Genomic DNA, 22,335 nt, shown 5'->3' on the forward strand with positions numbered 1-22,335 from the left:
GAAAGTGGGTGGGTCAGCTTTTGTGGCCTGCATCATGCGGGAGGTCAGACTAGATGACCATAATGGTCCCTTCTGACCTTTAAGTCTATGAGTCTATGGTAATTGGAATTCCATAGGCCATAGAAAGTTTTTCACTTGGTGAATGTTGTCTTCGCCCACCTGTGAAGTTGAAATAGTGTTCCAAACTTTCATTCCATAGCCATGTTAAAAAAAAAAAACACACACACACAACAACAAAGAAAAGAAAATCAAGATTGTTTGATTTGAAACAGACTTACACAGAAAGAGATAGGTATGTGGTGCATTTTTTACTTCAGTTGAAATTTAGTTTAATTTGGAACAAGTAGGAGAAAGAGAAACCATATAATGGTGTGGTAATAATACACAAATGGATAGATAAGAAAGCCACTTTAGGCAGCTTGGTTGGTCAGAAACATTAACTAAAAGATTCTGCTATTAAAATTCTATGTATATAATTGTAGTATTGAAATTCTGTTTTAATTTGAACATTAGTACCAAAACTGAATACAATGAGGATTGCAATCAAAACTCTGTTACAGAATCTGTAGGGAGTTGGAGCCTTGAGGTACAAGGCAGATAACAATTAGAGGAAGCCTCCTTGATTGACAGCCACAATAATTTCTTGTTTCTCTGGAAGTTGAAAAAGGTTTAAATAACTTTGTGAATTTAATAACTGGCCTGATGTTTCAGTAATGACTGCTAGTATTTTGTGTGAAGAACACTTCAATTTTAATTAATATTAAGGTTTCCAGAGTAGTCATCAAAAGGATTTAATAAGTCTAATGAAGAATGCTCAGTAAAATCAAATAGTGTGTACTGTACATAAATGGCTTTTACACATTTTCTTATGGTGTTATAAAATGGTAAGAGCTTTTAAGAAAGTAAAAATATTACAGCAAGCCAAATAAAACACCAGCTTGTAGAATGATATTGAATTACTAGCTTATACCTTTTCAAAATACCAACATTTTGTGAATACACACTGGTTCTGTCACTCTGGTTATTGCACCATAGAATTTTCTTAATGTAGCAAGTCTAAGACCAAACTGGCCTCTGGGGCTACGTGTCTAAACAGCTGATGAGTAATTACTGGGAACCTTTGAGGCATAGGCAAAGAAAGGAGTAGGCTATTAGGAGCACTTGTATTTGAGTTATGAGGTAAAGCAGATTGTTAGTTATTTTTGCTGTAGGGAAGAACTAAAGTACATCTTATTTCATTTAAAGGATAAAAGAAAACGAAGCTCTTGTACTTTCAGTTTTCTTTGCATTTTTGCCACGTCTATAGCATTTTCAAGTTCTTGTGCCTCAAAGAGCTAACACTGTTTTACACAAAACCATAACCTTGTGCAGAACACCCATTTGTATCCACAGCCATGTTGTAAGGCACCAGGAGTGGCATACAAGAGAGTAGTGGACAGTTAATGGGGTTGTCCCATCTGGGGTTCTCTCTGCTATAGGCACTCTCCCCTCACTTGTGTCAGGCTAGCATCTTTTAGACCACCACCACCGATGGCTACATTGAGCATAGAGGTAGTTTCTCAATTCCACAGCAGCTGGAAGATGGGGGTCATATCTATCCTGGAGAATGGACAACAGCTTAAATATCAGCTGCTACTGAAGGGAGTTGGTCTGCAGCGGCAACCCCATATTTTCAAACAAGAATGAATAATTGCATGGTGCTTCAGCCAGCAACTGTATTTGAGGCCCTGGCTAAGACCTTGATAGTCTACAGTCTTTGAACCACGCATGGAAACCAATGTAGCAGTATCCAAAAATGAAAACTGATCATTTGTTTTTAGGTTTCCTCCCCTAGGGGTTACATAATCTCTGTTGTAAAGTTATGGCCTTGCCAGCCACTTTAAATAGATGTATTTTCTTTGTTTATGTGCTTTATATTAATGTTCTTGTTGCAGTTACTTTATTCCTATTTTTCTCTATTTTTATAGAGTACAAAGCTATGACTCAATTTTATTCAGAAAGATGTTAAGAAAAAGCGTCAAAAGGTTGTATTGGCATTGTTATTTAGGTAATTGAAGGTTGCACCTGACAAATGAAATAAATTAATCAATCCTCCAAATGCATCTTCAGGGCCTTCTGACATATTAAAATATTTTCTTTAACAAATGAGAGGGATGTAAGTAGATATGATTTAAATATGACTGACAGGCATTGTAGAGAAATGAACTGATTCACAACACTATTTTTTTTTAAATCTCTAAAAAGTGTCATGTGCTTATTTATCCAACACTGTCCATCCCTATCCCATGCCCTCTTCTTTACCCTCATTTGTTATATCATGCCTAAAGTCTATATTGTAAACTCCTAAGGACAGGAGCCTGTCAAATTATCTATCACATAAAATACTGAACACCTTTTTAGGTGCAGCACAAATAATGATACAAATTCTCTGCTGCTGTAATGCTATTGGCTTCAGTGGAATTACATCATCAGAGGATTTGGTCCTAGAATGGATTGGCTCTGAAATGTCAATGCTGCACCACAACTCAATTATTTTACACATTATTAATCCTTTTGCATTTTAACAGAATAACTACAGGCTTCTATAAAAAGGGCTATTGGTGACATCTCAGTATGGAAATGTCCTTATTAAGCATTCTTAAAAATATATTGACTTCTGAGGAAACAGGTCAGTAGGTAATACTGAATTTATGAAAAACAGCTAGTTAGTCTTCAGAAAAGCCCAAAGTGCAGAACGTATATAATCCTGATTACTTTGCCATGTTGCAGAGGTTTTCTTAGATTTGATGATGACATCTTTGATTGGAAAAACTATTTACAATTCATGTATTAACAGATAATTTTTAATATTCTAGATATTTACCTTGCTTTTCATATCCATTGCCTGAAAGTCTGTTATTGAAAGAAGGAATGTTATCCTACTTCAGGATGCAAACTCAATAGAAATACATGTTAATATAAATATCTGGTATTTTCTCATAGTGAATTATCAGTTTGATTCTTCTTAAATATGTATGATTGTGACCATTCATCCATCAGCTTTCTCTAAGTTTTTTCACCTTTGTTACTCTAGTAATGGTACAGTTCTAGGGCCAAGAGTATCACAAATGGATGCCTAAAACTAGGGCACCAATCCTGCAATGAGTTCGCTCCCAGTGGATCTGTGCATCCATGTGGAGCCCTACTTGCATTGTGGAATCAAGACCTAAGCAAGTGGCTTGACTTTTCCAAAGTGCTGAGCCACCCAAAAGGGAGCTGCTGGGTATTACTTTTGAAACACTTATTTATGTAACTAAATATGAATTTTGAAGCATACATTTAGGCATCTTTATTTTTAATCTTGGCCTAAATCTCATTGACAGCCTCCTGAAATAATTCCTGCAGAATTTGGAAATTATTCAGAGCACAATATTTTTATGTTCAAAATACAGGTAAACCTGGACTTCCAAAGCCCCAAATCTGAAATTCCTATCCAAATTCAAATTTTTGCCTAAGATCCAATTTCACAATGTTACATATGTCACTAAAAGCTTCATAAAATCAGGCTTTACTTGTATACATTATAGGACCAACTATCAGATGTTGTGAACATTTGTAAATATTGATGTTAATGTTACTGCAGTACAATAACACAATTAGAATGTATTTCTCAACTTATTATCATATACGTATATTTGTTACCATGGCCCTTTTGTGGTTAAGTATCACATTTGTTATTTCTGTCCTAAATGGTTATTTCAGTTCTTTCTGAGTTCCAAGTTGTGGTGTACCTGTTACCTTTAAAAGGTATGAACTTAGGAAAGCCCCTATGCCAACCTGCTTTAATGCATTTTCAGTGTTAAAGGTCACAGCCATATATCAATCTTATGCTTTAGCTCATCACCATCTGTCTAGGTGAAAAGTCCCAAACATATGTATGCTAACCTTGCCTAAGCTCAACATAGAGGATGCAGGTCCCTTGTGTTACAGCCAAAATATACTCTAATATAAACCTATTATAATAAAACAAATAATCAAACCCAGAAGAAAATAAGAAACTTATAAGAAAAGATATATAGACAAGCAAGCAGGCTATCCTTAGATGTATCTCATGTACCTGTTATGGACATCAGTTCATTGCCAGGACACTTCTTTGGTTGACTAATGTACCTGTGGTCAGAACTTCCCCTTAAACTCTCTTTTCAGCTCCACAAATACTTGGGGTTTTCCGTTTGGCCGTTTATCTGTGCAAAGTTTATCTGTTCAAAGTTCATAGGCCTCAAGCCTTATGCTAACTGCCTGAAGCTAATGTCTTACAGGATACAGGCCTGTAGGATTCTTGCATTACTGCTGATATAATGCCAAGAAGTAAATATAATAAAGGCAAAGTAGCCCACTGGCTACAGGCCTCTAGCCACTACCCTCATAAAAATAATTCATAATAATACTATAGTGACCTTCCATACTCAAATATACACTTTCTGCAACCTCATGATCATGTTTATTTGTGGTATATTCCATTTTTAACCTAGACACGCAGTAGCTAATTCTGTTTTTCCTGGAGAAAGAGGGAAAAACCACATTTTTTTTTCGAGGGGGGAAAAAATGAACAGCCCACTCCCAAACATTCAGAAACCATATCTTGTTATGCATAAGAATACTCTTTATTTTCTGTTATCCTGTTAAATACATTACGCTTAAAATTTCTTATTTTCACTGTGTAAATTGTGGCAATTACACGTACAATGTGTACAAAGGTAACATAATTAATTTTACAGGTTGATTCAGTGCCAGTAAAAGACTCCAGTATTCCTTCTCCTTAAAGGACAGCAAATGGAGTTCTCCCCTATCACCATCTCCCTACAGGCGAAAGCTTGTGTAGTGTAATATTTGCAAAAATCCAATCAATGAATCATGCCTTTTACCTGACTTTAATTGGATCACAACAAGAAAATAAAAGTACAAAATTATTACATTAGTGTTGTGAAATGTCCTTGTAGACAAGCTATAACTTCACTCTTTTAAGTTCAGTTTCTGTTCCAACTCCAGCTGCAGTTGCTTCTAACTGATAAGCCTTTTGAATTGTGCTGCACAATTTCCAGATCTGAAAGGTACAGTATATTGCCCACAGTTGTTAAAGTTCCATACACCATACTGTAAATAGAAAACTTGTTCTTGCTGCCTGGTCTGAAAATCTAAGATGAATAGATTGCTATTCAGAGGTATTTTCAGGGTCCATTTTTGGATGGTTGGTTGGGTACATAAAAATGTCATCTGGAATTTACATATGATTGTCACCTGTACAATAGTGTAGCTAATGAAGTCTGTGCAAGTGTCAAGGCAGATAAAGCACTTCCTGAGTCTGCAGCTCATTGGAAATACTTTATCATATAACTCTCTCTACCTGTGACAAATGAAGTCAAATCCCAGACTGAATTTGTGCCTTCCAGAAAATAGACAATGTTACTGCTGCCTATTGTGCTAGGCTCTACTCAAAGGTGCATGTCATATCATTTGAACTGTTAACCACATGAGACTAAGCCAATATCACAATATGTATTCCATATAATGTCACAGGTTAATGCTTTTTCTACATTGAGAAGCTTGGGGACTCTATAAAGGCCCTTTACAATTTATTTTCCCAAAATAGTTCCTTTAATATTTTATTCTACAAAATGATTTACAAAGAGAAGACAGTGTTGCAATGGAAAACAGGAGTTGGTGGTTTTGTTTTCACAAAGTCCTTTGTTTTAGCCATTCTCCTTATTTATCTCCATAAAAGCTAGTAATGGGGAAGACCTGTTAGGTCATTCTGCCTAGCACTGAACACCTCCAGCAAAGTCCTTGAAAACTTTCAATTCCCATTGAAATTTGTGCTTTCTGGAGCTGCTCAGCATCTGGCAGATTGAGGCCTTTAATCCATCCCCAGGAAGGTATGGGATTCTTTCCTGCCGTATATTCGTGTAGTACTTCAGTATTGTTAAAGCATCTCTGTGGATTTTCCAGTGACATGTTGCAGTCAGTATGTGCTTAACCAGAGGGGAAGGTAGCGGGAAGGAATACCCTAAGACAGTCTCCTTTTTTTATCTTTGGAATGTAGTTAAGGAACTGTATGCTTTGTTTCCTATGTGGACAGGGCCAAACTGTGTTAAGACCATGTTTGTAACTCATGTTTGAAGCCCAGCACGGATAGGGTCTTGGAGTCTTCCCAGCTTCAGATGGTCAAATCCACAGTGTGAATTCACATGTAGGCATTCATTTCAAGGCAATGTAACAAACTTTAACTTCTCTTTGAAAGAAAGGCATTTGTGGAAGATACAAAATGAAACCTTTCAGATGGTGTCTGTTTACTCACACAAGCCGCTCCATCCTGGTGGGTCTGATTACAGAGAAAGATGCTGCCTCTTCTGTACTGTCTCACCTTCTAAAATCAACTTCTTATGCACAAAACAGTATTGTATGGGCAATTGTTGGAAGATTTATTGTTATGCAGTGCTTATTTGAATAGTAGTTAACTAGGACCAGAAAATTGCTTGTTTTTTTATTATTGCATCCAAACCCCAGGATATGTTTTACTAATTCCATAGCGATGCATAGTACCGAGAGAGAGAGAGAGAGATTCAGTTATGATGTATCAGGAACTTAAGCTTTTAGTGTTGGAAATGATGTTCTTTATCAGATAAATGAACTATTTAACTATATTTTTTCATATCAACTAATATAATATATTAGTTTTTAACTAATCCCTTTGTTCTCTCAATTACATCTGTTTGCTAGTAATAGCATGTGACTCAAGAAGCAGTTTGAAATAACTTTAATGCTTCCCTGATGATTTATGTTCTACCTTTTTCCCCAATGCTAAAATGAGGAAGAGATTAAGTTTGAAAACAGTATTCTAATTTTGAAAATAATAAAAGTCAGATTTTCTTTCAAACACTTTGGGATCTGTGTAAAATAAAGCATGGGGGGAAGTTTTTGGATTGTTTGGTTATTTTGTATCAGCAATAAACTTGCTCACATGGAGTACCATGTGTAGTGTGATTGAGGTCCATGGGACTACCTGTGGAATGAGGGCATTAGTAAATGTGAGTAAAGGTATCACAATCACACCCTTAACTTGGCTTTAATTGTGGCTTTGCCACAAGCCCTGAGCCAGGAACCCCACATTGTTGCTCTGTCCCTGGAACATACCAGGAAGCACCTCATAAGATGGAACATGATTTGGTCCATAGCTTGTGTTAGTCAGACACTTGTCATATAAATTACAGAAGGAACAAGGAAACACCCTTAGTTTTATTGTCATAGCACCTGGAAAAGTGACTGTAACCTCAGAATTGTGCATACTCAAATAGGCAGGAAAACTATTCTGTTTCTTGGGGGGACAATTAATACCAGTAGTTTGTTAACTGTTTGTTTGCCTGGCATTTGCAGAAGGATACTGTGACAAAGTTCCTCCTCTATCTTGGTGGGTCCTGCTCTTATTGGCGGATTTTCTTGCCACAGAGATTCACCATGTGGGTTGGGGAACAGCCCAGAGACCTTCCCCTCTGGGAGAACCCACAGTCCAGGTCAATTGGGAGGTTTGAGGGGAACCCAGGCCCGCCCTCTACTCCGGGTTCCAGCCCAGGGCCCTGTGGACTGCAGCTGTCTATAGTGCCTCCTGTAACAGCTGCATGACAGCTACAATTCCCTGGGCTACTTCCCCATGGCCTCCTCCAAACACCTTCCTTAGTCTCACCACAGGACCTTCCTCCTGGTGTCTGATAACGCTTGTGCTCCTCAGTCCTCCAGCAGCACACCCTCTCACTCTCAGCTTCTTGCGCCTCTTGCTCCCAGCTCCTCACACTTGCACCACAAACTGAAGTGAGCTCCTTTTAAAACCCAGGTGCCCTGATTAGTCTGCCTTAATTGATTCTAGAAGCTTCTTCTTAATTGGCTCCAGGTGTCCTAATTAGGTTGCCTGCCTTAACTGGTTCTAGCAGGTTCCTGATTACTCTAGTGCAGCCCCTGCTCTGGTCACTCAGGGAACAGAAAACTACTCATCCAGTGACCAGTATATTTGCCTTCTACCAGACTCCTGTACCCCACTGGTCTGGGTCTGTCACATATCCCTCCCCCCTGCTCAACGCCAAGGGGTCGGGCAACTTGGGATGCCAGACAGTGCACACGTGACAAGCCATCGGCGTTGCCATGACGGCTCCCTGCTCTGTGTTGCACACGGAACTGGAAAGGTTGGAGGGATAAGAACCATCTGGTTCTTAACACCCTTGTGTTCTTCTCCTTGTTCCACTGCATCCATTGAAGAGGGGTATGGTCGGTCACGAGGACAAATCTGCGCCTGAGCAGGTAGTAGCGCAATGTTTCCATGGCCCATTTTACAGCGAGGCATTCTCTCTCCACCACTGCATATTTTTGTTCCCTTGGAAGGAGTTTCCGACTGAGGTATAGAATTGGGTGTTCCTCCTCCCCGACCATCTGTGATAGAACGGCCCCCAAGCCTACTTCCGATGCATCCGTCTGCAGGATAAACTCCGTGGTGAAATCAGGGGCTATCAGTATGGGGTTACTGCAGAGGGCAGTCCGTAGGTCTGTGAATGCTTCCTCTGCTGCGTCAGACCATCTCATCAGATCAGGTCCACGGGCTTTCACTAGGTCTGTCAGGGGGCTTGCCCTTGTGGCAAAGTGTGGGATAAATTCTCGGTAATACCCCACCACACCTAGGAACGCCCGGACTTGTTTCTTGCGACTTGGTCGGGGCCAATTTTGGATGGCCTCTAACTTGTTCACTTGGGGTTTTACCAGACCTTTTCCCACAATGTAGCCAAGATATTTGGCCTCTGTAAACCCTACAGTGCACTTGGCAGGGTTTGCTGTAAGGCCAGCTCGCCTGAAGGTATCGAGGACTGCCTCCACCTTCTCCAGGTGGGTTTCCCAGTCTGGGGTATGAATGATCACATCGTCCAAGTAGGCAGCAGCATAACTGTTATGCCGGCGTAATAGCTTGTCCATGAGGTGCTGGAAGGTAGCTGGGGCCCCATGTAGTCCAAAAGGGATGACAGTATATTGAAAAAGACCCTCTGGTGTAGAGAACACAGTCTTTTCCTTTGCGTCTTCTGCAAGTGGAATCTGCCAGTACCCCTTTGTCAAGTCTAGGGTAGTCAAGTACCGGGCATTACCCAGACGGTCCACTAGCTCATCTATGTGAGGTATGGGATACGCGTCAAACTGGGATACTTTGTTTAGTCGCCGGAAGTCGTTGCAAAATCTTGTGGTGCCATCAGGTTTGGGCACCAGCACGATTGGGCTGGACCACTGACTGTGGGATTCTTCGATGATCCCCAACTCCAGCATTTTTTTTACTTCTGCTTTTATTTCCTCCCTTTTTGCCGCTGGCACCCGATAGGGCCTCATTATTACTCTGGCCCCAGGGTTCGTGATGATGTGGTGATATGTCTCGGTTGTTCGACCCGGTTTTGTCGAGAACACATCTTGGTTCCGGAAGATCATCTCAGACACTTCATTCTTCTGGTCTGGTGTTAAATCGGGAGACACTCTCACCTGTTTGGAAGGCTTGTTTTCCTGGGTTAGGTCTTTTTGGACCGTTGTGCATGTCTCTTGTGCATGCCAGGGTTTCAGAAGGTTAATGTGGTAAATCTGTTCTTGTTTTCTGCGTCCTGGCTGCCACGCCCTGTAGGTTACTTCCCCCACGGGTTCAACCACCTCACAGGGCCCCTGCCATTGGGCCAGAAGCTTGCTTTCTGCCGTGGGTACCAACACCATAACCCAATCCCCTGATTGGAACTGTCGCACTTTTGCCTGGCGATTGTAATGGGTTCGCTGGGCCTCCTGTGCCTTCTCCAAATGTTCCCGTACAATAGGGGTAACCTGGGCTATCCGGTCTCGCATCTGCATTACATGCTCTATTATATTTCTTCCCTCATTGGGTTCCTCTTCCCAGATCTCTTTGGCGATATCTAGTATGCCACGGGGGTGACGCCCGTATAATAACTCAAAGGGGGAAAACCCAGTGGAGGCCTGGGGTACCTCCCAGATAGCGAACATAAGGTAGGGTAGTAGGGTGTCCTAATCCTTCCCGTCCCGACTTACCACCTTCCTTATCATAGCCTTAAGGGTTTGGTTAAACCTTTCTACCAACCCATCAGTCTGCGGATGGTAGACCGAAGTTCTCAGGGTATGTATATGGAGCAGTGTACAGAGGTCCTTCATTAGCTTCGACATAAATGGGGTTCCTTGGTCAGTTAATATCTCCTTCGGTAGCCCCATTCGGGCAAAGATCCCCACCAGCTCTTCGGCTATAGTTTTAGAGGCCGTGTTCCGCAGGGGGACGGCTTCTGGGTAGCAAGTAGCATAGTCCAAAACAACAAGTATATATTGGTGGCCCCGAGCTGTCTTCTCCAGGGGTCCCACTAGGTCCATGGCTATTCGCTTGAAGGGGACCTCTATGATGGGAAGGGGTACTAAAGGTGCCCTCAAGTGGGGACGGGGGACTGTGCAGCTGACACTCCGGGCAGGAGGCACAGTACCTCCGCACTTCTTCATGTACTCCAGGCCAGAAGAACCGTCGTAGGACTTGTGCCAGGGTCTTCTCTACCCCCAAATGCCCCCCAAAAAGATGAGCAAGACTTAATACAGCGTTCTGGTGTTTTTGAGATACTAGGATCTGCTGTACCTTCTGCCCCTGTACTGGTGCAACCCGGTATAAGAGATCCTTCTTCATTATGAAGTAGGGTCCTGGTCCCTGGGTTTTCCCTTCCACTGGGACCCCATCTATTTCAGTCACCTCCTTCCCAATGTTGTCATACCTTGGGTCTTCTGCCTGGTCCCGTCCAAAATTTCCTCTCCCGGGGCTAATCTGCCCAAGATCTAGGGGCCCAGTCTCTGTTGCCTCTACTGGTTCAGAAGCATTAGGTTGAGAGTCAGACTCAGGTGCTTCTCCCTCCTGCGTGGCCTCCTTTTCTGCTGCGCGGATCCGCCTACCTACAAGAGCGACCCTCTGGCTTTGGGTCAGTATTCGGGTTCCCAAGGCCTTAGCTGCCCTTCTTTCCCTTTTTGTCTTTCTACCCTGTCTGGGACTGGAGAACAAATCTGGGGATATTTTAGAGAAGATTGGGGGTTGACAGTCTGCTGTGGATGCCTCACCAATTTTAGGGTCCCCATCTTTCTCCAATCCCCCTACTGGGAGTAAGTTTCCAAACCCTGGGAAGTCCCTCCCTATGAGCACCGGGTATGGGAGTTTAGGGACTACACCTGCTGCTACCTCAGTAGTGTTCCCTTGGATCTCGATTTTTACTGGGATGGTGGGGTAGTAACTAACTGTCCCATGGACACATGTTATCCCCGTACGTTTAGCCTGCAGCAGCTGACTACGCTTCACGAGCTTCCCTGTACTCTCTCCAATCCCTTCTATAGTGGGGGGACCAAAACTGGACTCAGTTCTCCAGGTGTGGCCTCACCAGTGCCGAATAGAGGGGAATAATCACTTCCCTCGATCTGCTGGCAATGCTCCTACTAATACAGCCCAATATACCGTTGGCCTTCTTGGCAATGAGGGCACACTGCTGACTCATATCCACTTTTTCATCCACCGTAATCCCCAGGTCCTTTTCTACAGAACTACCGCTTAGCGGTCTCCAGCCTGTAGCAGTGCATGGGATTCTTCCTTCCTAAGTGCAGGACTCTGCACTTGTCCTTGTTGATCCTCATCAGATTTCTTTTGGCCCAGTCCTCCAATTTGTCTAGGGCACTCTTGACCCTGTCCTTACCCTCTAGCATATCTACCTCTCCCCCCAGCTTAGTGTCATCTGCAAACTTGCTGAGGGTGCAATTAATCCCAGCATCCAGATCATTAATATAGATATTGAACAAAACCGGCCCCAGGACTGACACCTGTGGCACTCCACTTGATACCGGATGCCAACTAGACATTGAGCCATTGATCACTACCCATTGAACCCAACAATCTAGCCAGCTTTTTATCCACCTTATAGTCCATTCATCCAAACCATACTTTTTAAACTTGCTGTCAAGAATACTGTGGGAGACCGTATCAAAAGCTTTGCTAAAGTCAAGATATATCACATCCACCGCTTTCCCCATATCCACAGAGCCAGTTATCTCATCATAGAAGGCAATCAGGTTGGTCAGGCATGACTTGCCCTTGGTGAATCCATGTTGACTGTTCCTGATCACCTTCCTCTCCTCTAAGTGCTTCAAAATTGATTCCTTGAGGACCTGTTCCATGATTTTGCTGGGGACTGAAGTGAGGTTGACTGCTCTTTAGTTCCCTGGGTTCTCTTTCTTCCCTTTTTTAAATTTGGGCACTATCTTTGCCTTTTTCCAATCATCCAGGACCTCCCCCGATCGCCACGAATTTTCAAAGATAATGGCCAATGGCTGTGCAATCACATCAGCCAACTACCTCAGCACCCTTGGATGCATTAGATCTGGAGCCATGGTCTTGTGCACGTCCAGCTTTTCTAAATAGTCCTTAACTTGGTCTTTCACAACTATCTGTGAAGTGCTATGCTTGTTTTGAAGCATATGGCTAAAACCCTTACTTGAGTTTTGAGGAGCATCTAATGCAAATCAAATAAATTGCTTGATTAATACTTACAGATATGTATGTTTTGTGTTTGAAATTATTTTCTTGACTTAAAAAGAAAAACCTTTAAAATGATGAGTTGAACTTTCCTGTCATACTATCTGAAGTAATTATATGAAGGATATTATCATTATAAAGTGAACTGCTCATGTAAGACTTTCCAATTTTCTTGTTAATGACACATAGCTATCCATAGACAAAAGTCTATGTACTGCATTTTGTTTGTAGAACACTCACTAATAATTAATGCAAATAACAATAATAATCAAAGCAGAAGTGTCCACATAAACACCAACATACTTTACCCTTTTCCCTCAATTATAAGTATCATAACTGTTTTTCAAAGTATGTCCTGAGGCATGTCCTATTTCAGAAAATAACCCAATCTGTAATTAAATAATGGGAGGTGAAAATCAGTGAAGGAATTACATAATAAAACAATGTTATAAATGGCTTAAAACTGCTTTTCTAGAGTAATAGAATTCTTTGTCACTGAGCTGGTGCTTTCTTTTAAGTTAATATGTAATAAAAATACAACTATCATTTTATTTCTTTGAGTTGGGCAAGGGTTCACAAAAGTTCAAGATGGGACAGTTATGCTGCTGAGAATCAGTAAATGAGATATTTTAATAATTTGTGTGTGTGTATATATATTTATGTATATATTTTTCTATTTTTAACAAAGGAAAATTAAATCCAACAAGGTGTGGCCCAAGATTCTGCATGTCTTATGCACCTAAAATGCCTATTGGAGTCAGTTGGAGATTTGAGTATACAAGTAATGCAGGATTTTGGGACCCTGGGTTTGTATAGAAAAGGTGAGGACATGTTTAGTGTCCTCACATGAAATAAAGAATGTAGTAGCAACAAAGGGCCCTATTGCAACCTTTGAGTAGAGACTATGGTTATCCAACATATCTGAGACCAAGGATGAGGAAGGAGCCAGTTTTGTCTCAGCAGAATTGTTTCCTGTTCCCTCATCCCCTCCACAGGGCCCTCAGTTTAGGGTTTGCCCATGGGGAGAACTGGGGGTGGGGTCAGAGACAGCTGTAGAAACAATATTATCTCCATCATCAGTTCCACTGAATTTTTGAATAAGGTAATATTCTATCTGCTGTGTGTAGACAGAGAACGTTAGCCTCAGGGTTGTCAATCTGCTATCTTTCATGAGCACTTTAATAGAAAAGTATAATTGACTTCTTGCAGTACCAATATAAGTTATTTGCACCTCTGACATGCTTGAGCTTATATTAGGCTGGTCGGGGCGGGGATGGAGTGGAGTCGGGGTGGGGCCAGGGGGCGGGGAAAGGGGCAGGGGGCACGGGCACCCACCGGCGCTGGAGAAAGTTGGCGCCTATGGTCAGAGTACTTAAAAGGGCAATGCACATCTCTCACACACACGGTCTGTGTCTCTGTCTCTCCCTGCCATGCTGTCTCCCCTTCCTCCATTCCTGCTGCCTTGTAGAGTGTGAGGCTACATTAACAACAATGTGTTAACCCTTGAGGGCTCAGCTGAGTGCTAATTCATCATTTAGCAGTAAGGTATTCCCTGAGAAATATCCCACCCTCTGACTTCACCACCTCAACCAGGCTTCACAATCATCATCGCTGTATACCAGTATTAAATTTTGTTTAAAACTTATACTCTGTGTGTGTGTGTGTGTGTATATGTGTGTATATATATAGTCTTTTGTCTGGTGAAAAGAAATTCCCTGGAACCTAACCCCCACCCCCTATTTACATTAATTCTTATGGGGAAATTGGATTCGCTTAACATCATTTTGCTTAAAGTCACATTTTTCAGAAACATAACTACAACATTAAGCGAGGCATTACCGTATTAATACATCAGCTGTTAGAGCCTCTAAACTTGAGAATTTTAAAGCACCATGAAAACTCTCTAGTACTTATTCAGCACAAAACAATAAAGTGGGAACTTGCATGACTCTAAAGACTGAGCAGATTCATTTACTTAGTATATTTTAATGCTCTGAAGTTTGTTTCTATGGTTTCTGTAATATGAGTTAACTACATACTTTTACTATGGAAAATAGGCAGTTCTTTGATATTAAAAAGATATCATGCCACTTTATTAAATGTTATGTATACCAAAAATAGATTAGTTTATATAAACTACAGAACTGTCAAACTCCCTTCTGGCAAACAAGTGGTCGTCCAAATGTCTGATTTTTTTTTAACTTAAGCACACATTCAAGAAGTAGATTTGCTTTGATTATATACCTTTGATTTATTATTCTATATCCACTTCAAATATGATTATATACCTTTGATTTATTATTTTATATCCATATTTTATATGCTTCTGTCTCTGTCTTAGGCTTTTTTTTTTAGTGCCCTTCTCAACACTATCTAAGCCCTGCAAAACTCATGCAATGTTTGTTTTTAATAAACACATGGCTCTATGGTAAATCACATAGTAATTCTTTGAGCTTCTATGTCCATCCCATATTGCTTAGCACAGTACCCTTGCAATCTAAAAGCCTGATGCAAAGTCCATTGAAGTGGATAGGAATATTTCCATTGACTTCAGTGAGCTTTGAATCAGGGCCCAAGTACCAGAATTTATAAAGTGCTTAGTACCCTCCATGCCTTGTAAGGCAGACCATATAAATGACTTTTTCTGTGGCTCATCCTGTTGTAAAGACAGAGCAACTCTGGTTTGGATAGCTCTAACAATGTGTACTTAGAGCTTAAGAATTACATTAGCAGCAATTTCAGGTTCAATAAAATATTCATGATAATAAATAATGAAGTATGATTATCTTCAGTTTTACAAAAATACTTGATTTTAGAGTGTATGGAGACTCAGTAAAATTGAGGTTATTTTGTTAGATTATTACACCAAAACCCAACAGTACTGTTTTTTCTCCTTTTTTTCCTTTTGTTCTACAATTTCTCCAGGAAAACCTTATTTTGTTTCAGGAGGTTTCAACTGTGCAATATTGAGGATTGATATGGGAAATATGGGATTCTTTAATGTTAAAGATTTTGCTTCTTGCAGAAATGAGTCATGGACCTGTTCAGTAGGAGCTATTTCCAAATTTACTGATGAAATATCTTTGATAAAGATACCCGACATTCCTATGCTGCAGCTCTGTATTAGAGATAGCAAAATAATTAAAATCATTATCTTTGAATAATCTCTTCTCATTGAGTGAAGAAATTTGCAAATAATTTTGTGGAATATATTTAAATCATCTGTTAAACTAGTTGAATACTGAAAATAAAATCCAATGTTCTATTTGTCCACTGACAAGAAAAAAAAAACTCCTCAAGAAAATGACTGTTACTTGAGAAGCTTGAATCTGTATAATGTAGCATCATCTCGAACACCCATATTCCCTTTCCCAGATTCTGCCATCTTGCTGATACACTTTTTCAGATGGAGATTTTGGTTGAGGAAGCCTTCAGGTCAAAGTCTGATTATGCCAAAATAAACATAGTATTTCTTCAAAAAGCTTACAGCAATGTGACAGGCATAAGTGTAACCCTTCTGCCAGGTGGAGCCAGCAGCAACTAGGGCTGGATTCAGTATCTAGGGGTTTCTTTTCAACAATACAACACAAAACCGGCTCGAGCCCCCACCCAGTGACCTGGGACGATTACACACCACCCCCTGGGTGCCTCTAAGAGGCAATACTTCCCGTTTCGCAAGCACAGAGTCTGAGTGTAGCAAAAACTTAATAAAAGGAGGGAAGTAACTCAGCAATAATTTGGGAAAACACTGCAACTAGGATTCATAAACACAAACCATGAGCAAAAGACCCCCTTCCCCCCCAAATAAGTTGGTCAATGTCCTTTTCCCCTCAGGTTCTTAAGTCCAGCAACCCAAAAGTCCCTTTAATGTGCCCATCCATTCTCTGTACCCCACAGTTGCTGTCCTTGGCTGGTGCAGCCCCAGAGTTCAGAGGTTCATCCGCAGAGTTCACCTCCCACCTTACATGCTCTACTGCTCGGGCACTCGCTTGTCACCCCAACGTGTCGTGCCTCTGTGGGGCTCTGCTCTGGCCCTCTCCACCAGCCACTCTGCTGGCCACTTGCCATGCCTCTCTACCAGCTGCCTAGCTGGCCACTCATCAAGATGTCTTCAGGGTCCCCCCACTTAACACAGCTCTCCGTGATTTAAGCTGTTAGTGCAGGAGCCTCACTGCTGGTGCACACTGGGCAATCTCTTCAGTGATTTCAGCTCTGCAGTATGTAACAAAACTCTCAATTGAATCTGAATTAGCTCTTTTATTATATCATGGAGAGAGGAATGGTCAAATGGTGCCTAGGGCCCTTAAACAGGGCCCACACCACCAGGTACAAGTACCTGTCCCCACCCCCTCTCAACTCATTGGTCTTTGGAACCCATGACCCCTGCCTAGTGAGTGCCGTTCAGTTGAGGGTGAGTCCCTCCATAGGGGTATGCCAGGTACAGTTCTGCTGCCCTCGGTTAACACAACAAGGATAACAATCCTTTATTATGCCTATCCCAATAACAAAGAGACTGGGGATCCAACCCCAACCCCAAGTGATCATTTGGGCAAGCAATCCCATCATGCTGAGCACCTAGGCAAGGTGAGTGTGTCCATGCAAACGAGATCAGCTTCTGAAGACTTTTTCCACAGCTCACCACTAGATGTCAGGGCAAAGCTCATTCAGACTCTTCTTACATAAGCAAAAGATGGAAAAGGCCAGTGCCCACTGAAGTAAAGAGCTGTACAGATGAAGCCATTTGTAGTGTGCAATAAGTACTTTTTTAGTTTGGTCTACAAAACCTATATTCCTGAATGCCGTCTATTGGCATCATAGCTATTAACTAATATTTACATATTTAACAGATAAAGAGCTATTTAGTAACAACTCCTGTCCCATTTACATGTTAATTAGATTGCCCTAATGTAGTTTTTTGAAGTTCTGTACTAGCAGGGATATCCTAGCCTAGATGTGACTATTGAATAGGACTCATTTCATAGCGCTAGTGAGTTTATGTACGTTTCCTTTGTGTTTTATGTTTTTCCATCTTGCGCTACTAAAATATCTCTAAATGAAGCTTCCTTTGCGAAGGGAGAAGAAAGAGAGGCTGCTTATCGTGTTGCTGTAAAATCAGTTTGTTTTCTTTCACCAGCTGCTGATTAGAGGTGAAAGAAAAATGCTGTGTTTCGGGTTGCTCTTGGAGAACTTCAAGAAATGAAGGGCCCAATACTGTGTGGTGTTGAAGCCTTCCAAACCATTTTCAATAGGAGTTGAGGATTAGCACCTTGTATGAGCTGCTCAGTGCTCTGCCCTAAAGTCCTGAATCAAAGCCCATTGAAACCAATGGAAAGACTCTGATTTCAGTGGGCTCAAGTCCAAAAGACTCGATTCTGCTTCCATTGAATTCAGTGGTAAAAGTCCCACTAACTTTAATAGGAAGTTGATCAGATTTTAAGTGAGCAAATAGGAAATGTACCCTTCTCTGCACTACAGGATGTTAATTAATAAAACATGTTTACTGTCTGAGACCTTTGTGGCATAAATGGATCAGGTAACTTTTTTGTTTGCATGCAGACCTTATTATTCACAATATGTATCACTTTCAACGGGAGAGATTATATAGTAGGTTTATATACTAAGAGAGTATTCAGAATGAAAACATGTTGCATTTAATTATTGATATTCACATTATGTTGTTTTTTTATGCAGGTAATTACATTTAGTCACTAAAATGCAACACTTTAGTTACTGCCATGCAATTTTAATATTTTTTCAGTTTTGTAGGCAACAACAAGCCATAAATTCAAAAACAAATATGATATTACTGAGTATGACTTAATGTCCTTTTTAATATTAGAGTATTCTGTGGGTCCATGTAGTATCAGCATATGGATGTGCATATATATGTCTTATAATTAGGGCTGTCAATCGATTAAAAAAATTAATCACAATTAATCGTGCAATTAATTGCACTGTTAAACAATAATACAATACCATTTATTTAAATATTTTTGGATGTTTTCTACATTTTAAAATATAATTGATTTCAATTACAACACAGAATACACTGTTCACAGTGCTCACTTTATATTTATTTTTTCATTACAAATATTTGCACTGTAAAAAGCAAAAGAAATAGTATATTTCAATTCACCTAATACAAGTACTGTAGTGCAATCTCTTTATAATGAAAGTTAAACTTACAAATGTAGAATTATGTACAAAAAATAACTGCATTCAAAAATAAAACAATGTAAAACTTTAGATCCTACAAGTCCACTCAGTCCTACTTCAGCCAATCGCTGAGACAAACAAGTTTGATTACAATTTGCAGAAGATAATGCTGCCTACTTCTTGTTTACAATGTCACCTGAAAGTGAGAACAGGCATTCTCATGGCACTGTTGTAGCCGTCATTGTAAGATATTTACATGCCAGATGTGCTAAAGATTCATATGTCCCTTTATGCTTCAACCACCATTCCAGGGGACATGAGTCCATGCTGATGACGGCTCTGCTCGATAATGATCCAAAGCAGAGCGGACCGACGCATGTTCATTTTCATCATCTGAGTCAGATGCCATCAGCAGAAGATTGATATTCTTTTTTGGTGGTTCGGGTTCTGTAGTTTCCGCATCTGAGAGTTGCTCTTTTAAGACATCTGAAAGCATGCTCCACACCTCATCCCTCTCAGATTTTGGAAGGCACTTCAGATTCTTAAACCGTGGATTGAATGCTGTATCTATCCTTAGGAATCTCACATTGGTACCTTCTTTGCATTTTGTCAAATCTGCAGTGAAAGTGTTCTTAAAATGAACATGTGCTGGGTCATCATCTGAGACTGCTATAACATGAAATATATGGCAGAATGCAGGTAAAACAGAGCAGGAGACATACAATTCTCCCCCAGGGAGTTCAGTCACAAATTTAATTAACACATTATTTTTTAACGAGAATCATGAGTATGAAAGCATGTCCTCTGGAATGGTGGGTGAAGCATGAAGGGGCATATGAATGTTTAGCAATTCTGGCACATAAATACCTTGCAATGCCGGCTACAAAAGTGCCATGCTCTCACTTTCAGGTGACACTGTAAATAAGACGCAGTCAGCAGTATCTCCCGTAAATGTAAACAAACTTGTTTGTCTTAGCAATTGGCTAAATAAGAAGTAGGACTCAGTGGACTTGTAGGTGCTAACGTTTTACATTGTTTTGTTTTTGAGTGCAGTTATGTAACAAAAAATAAAATCTACATTTGTAAGTTACACTTTCAGGATAAAGAGATTGTACCACAGTACTTGCATGAGGTGAATTGAAAAATACTATTTTTTGTTTATCATTTTTACAGTGACAATATTTGTAATAAAAATAATATTATAAAGTAAGTACTGTATACTTTGTAATCTGTGTTGTAATAGAAATCAATATATTTGACGATGTAGAAAAACATCCAAAAATATATAATATATTTCAGTTGGTATTCTATTGTTTAACAGTGCGATTAATTTTTTTAATTGCAGTTACTTTTTTTTAGTTAATTGCATGAGTTAACTGCGATTAATCGACAGCCCTACCTATAATATGGTAGTCTTTAATATTGTATGGGATCTAAACAAATTTCTTGCCAGTCAAGAGTAAAACATGTTTCTTGTTGAGATTACTGAAGACTTATTTGAGTAAAAATTCACATTTTTCTTTCCTGCCACGGCCTTTCCTCTTTGTGATTCCGCCTGGCTTTGGCCACCATGTGTGGAATTCCTTAGAAAGAAGTCACTTAGTAGGCCAAATTCTGTACACAGCCACCTGGTAGAAAACTTGTGGGAGCAGCACTGAAACTACAGAACATAAATCGCTGGCCATAATTTGCTATCTCCCAAGACCTCAGAGACTCTTCTCTTGAGAATCACAAAACAGACTGTGTGTTTTTATGTACACCCCTTAAACTGCAAGTGGTCAGCATACAGTTTTGTCTTGCATTTGCATGGATTTGTGGGCTCCTTTTGCACTGTATATGTGTGATTATGCCACTAACCAGAATATAGTCCAATGGCTACACTTTGATGCAGATGCACTGTAGCAGGGGTTCTCAAACTGGGGGTTGGGACCCCTCAGGGGGTCGCGAGGTTATTACATGGGGGAGTCGCGAGCTGTCAACCTCCACCCCAACCCCGCTTTGCCTCCAGCATTTATAATAGTGTTAAATATATAAAAAATGTTTTTAATTTATAAGGGGGGTCGGACTCAGAGACTTGCTATGTAAAAGGGGTCACTAGTAAAAAAGTTTGAGAGCCACTGCACTGTAGGTTCACTGAACAGAAATTGTTAAGTAAAAGGACTCTGTGTTCATGGCATGTTTGTTGTCGTTTTTTTCCATGTAAGCATTTGTTTCATAAAAGCTAAGTGTAATATAGCTATAAACTCAGGACCCTGTTGTTGATTCCGCAAAGTCTGCTTTGCCTAGGGTTACCATATTTAAAAATTAAAAAAAGAGGACACTCCACGAGGCCCTGGCCCCGCCCCTTCCCCGCCCCTTCCCCGACCCAACTCTGCCCCTTCCCTGCCCGGCCCCGCCCCAGCTCCGCCTCTTCCCCGCCCCAACTCCGCCCCCTCCCCTGAGCGCCCCGCATTCCCCCTCCTCCCTCCCAGCCACCCGAAACAGCTGCCCGAGCGCTACCGGCTTCACGGTTTGCCTGGCAGCCCCCAGACCTCCAGACCCTGTGCCCCCGGCCGGGCGCGTCCCCTCCTGGGCTACGGCTGCTCTGGGGAAGCACCCGGCCGTGGGCTCAGGGTCTGGAGGTCTGGGGGCTGCCTGGCAAACTGCGAAGCCAGTAGCGCTTGGGCAGCTCGGCTCTTCAGCTACACAAAGCTGAGGTGTCTGGGGGGAGCAGCAGCAGCCGCTGCCACAGGGGAATCCGCCTGCAGCTCGCAGCCTGCCGGAGCCGCTCTAAGGTAAGCAGGGGACTAATATTTTCCCAGACATGTTCGGCTTTTTGGCAATTCCCCCCGGACGGGGATTTGAGGACCAAAAAGCCGGACATGTCCGGGAAAATCCGGACGTATGGTAACCCTAGCTTTGCCCTATGGTGACCTCCAGAAGAAATACTCCACTTTGAAGCTTCCAACCCCGACTCTTAAATATTAAACACAAAATTCAGATTTGTGCGCTCACTACAACTGTAATAGCTGCTGTGAAAGGGGGGTTGCGAGAGTCAGAAGGGTTGCTTCTATGTCTGCAGTTGAAGATGGACTGGAGTAGCAGTAAAAGTTTAATTTCACTCCAGGAAAGAGTCTGTGAGACTGCCAAAGCCACATGATATGATATCTGAGTTGCCAGTTACCCTCCCACTCCTCTGTTTGCTAACCTTCCAATGCTCTTTCAGCCAGCCCTTAATTGGTAAAACAGTGAATTGCAAATGAAACCAATGAAGCAGAACCTGTGGGCTGGATTAAGATTTCATACCAGTGTAAATCAGTATGTAAAGGACTGTTGACCCTTACTAAAACTCAGTGGGGGTGTTTTGGTTGGCTAGCTCCCAGTACCAAAAAGAAAGGGGAAGGGTCAAAGGAAAATCAGGACCCTGAGACCGACAGTCCCCAGGAACAATGAGGAGAGGCCAGTGCTCCAGGTCAGCCGAATTGACAGGTCAGGCAGGCTAATCAGGGAGTCAGGAGCAGGGCCGGCTCCAGGCACCAGCTTGCCAAGCAGGTGCTTGGGGCGGCCACTCCGGAGAGGGGCGGCAACGTCCAGCTGTTCGG

The 22,335-nt window shown here is 41.4% G+C and overlaps 1 protein-coding gene across 20 annotated transcripts in view; it reads left to right on the forward strand.

The window, feature by feature from the left end:
* LOC113406698 (neurexin-1) overlaps nucleotides 1-22,335 on the forward strand; it is a 1,188,348-nt gene that overhangs the window by 380,818 nt on the left and 785,195 nt on the right. The gene's annotated exons all lie outside the window — the stretch shown is intronic.

The sequence above is a fragment of the Terrapene carolina genome, unplaced genomic scaffold (genome assembly GCF_002925995.2).
Source record: "Terrapene carolina triunguis isolate 2854851 unplaced genomic scaffold, T_m_triunguis-2.0 Scaffold122, whole genome shotgun sequence".
Taxonomy (NCBI): domain Eukaryota; kingdom Metazoa; phylum Chordata; order Testudines; family Emydidae; genus Terrapene; species Terrapene triunguis.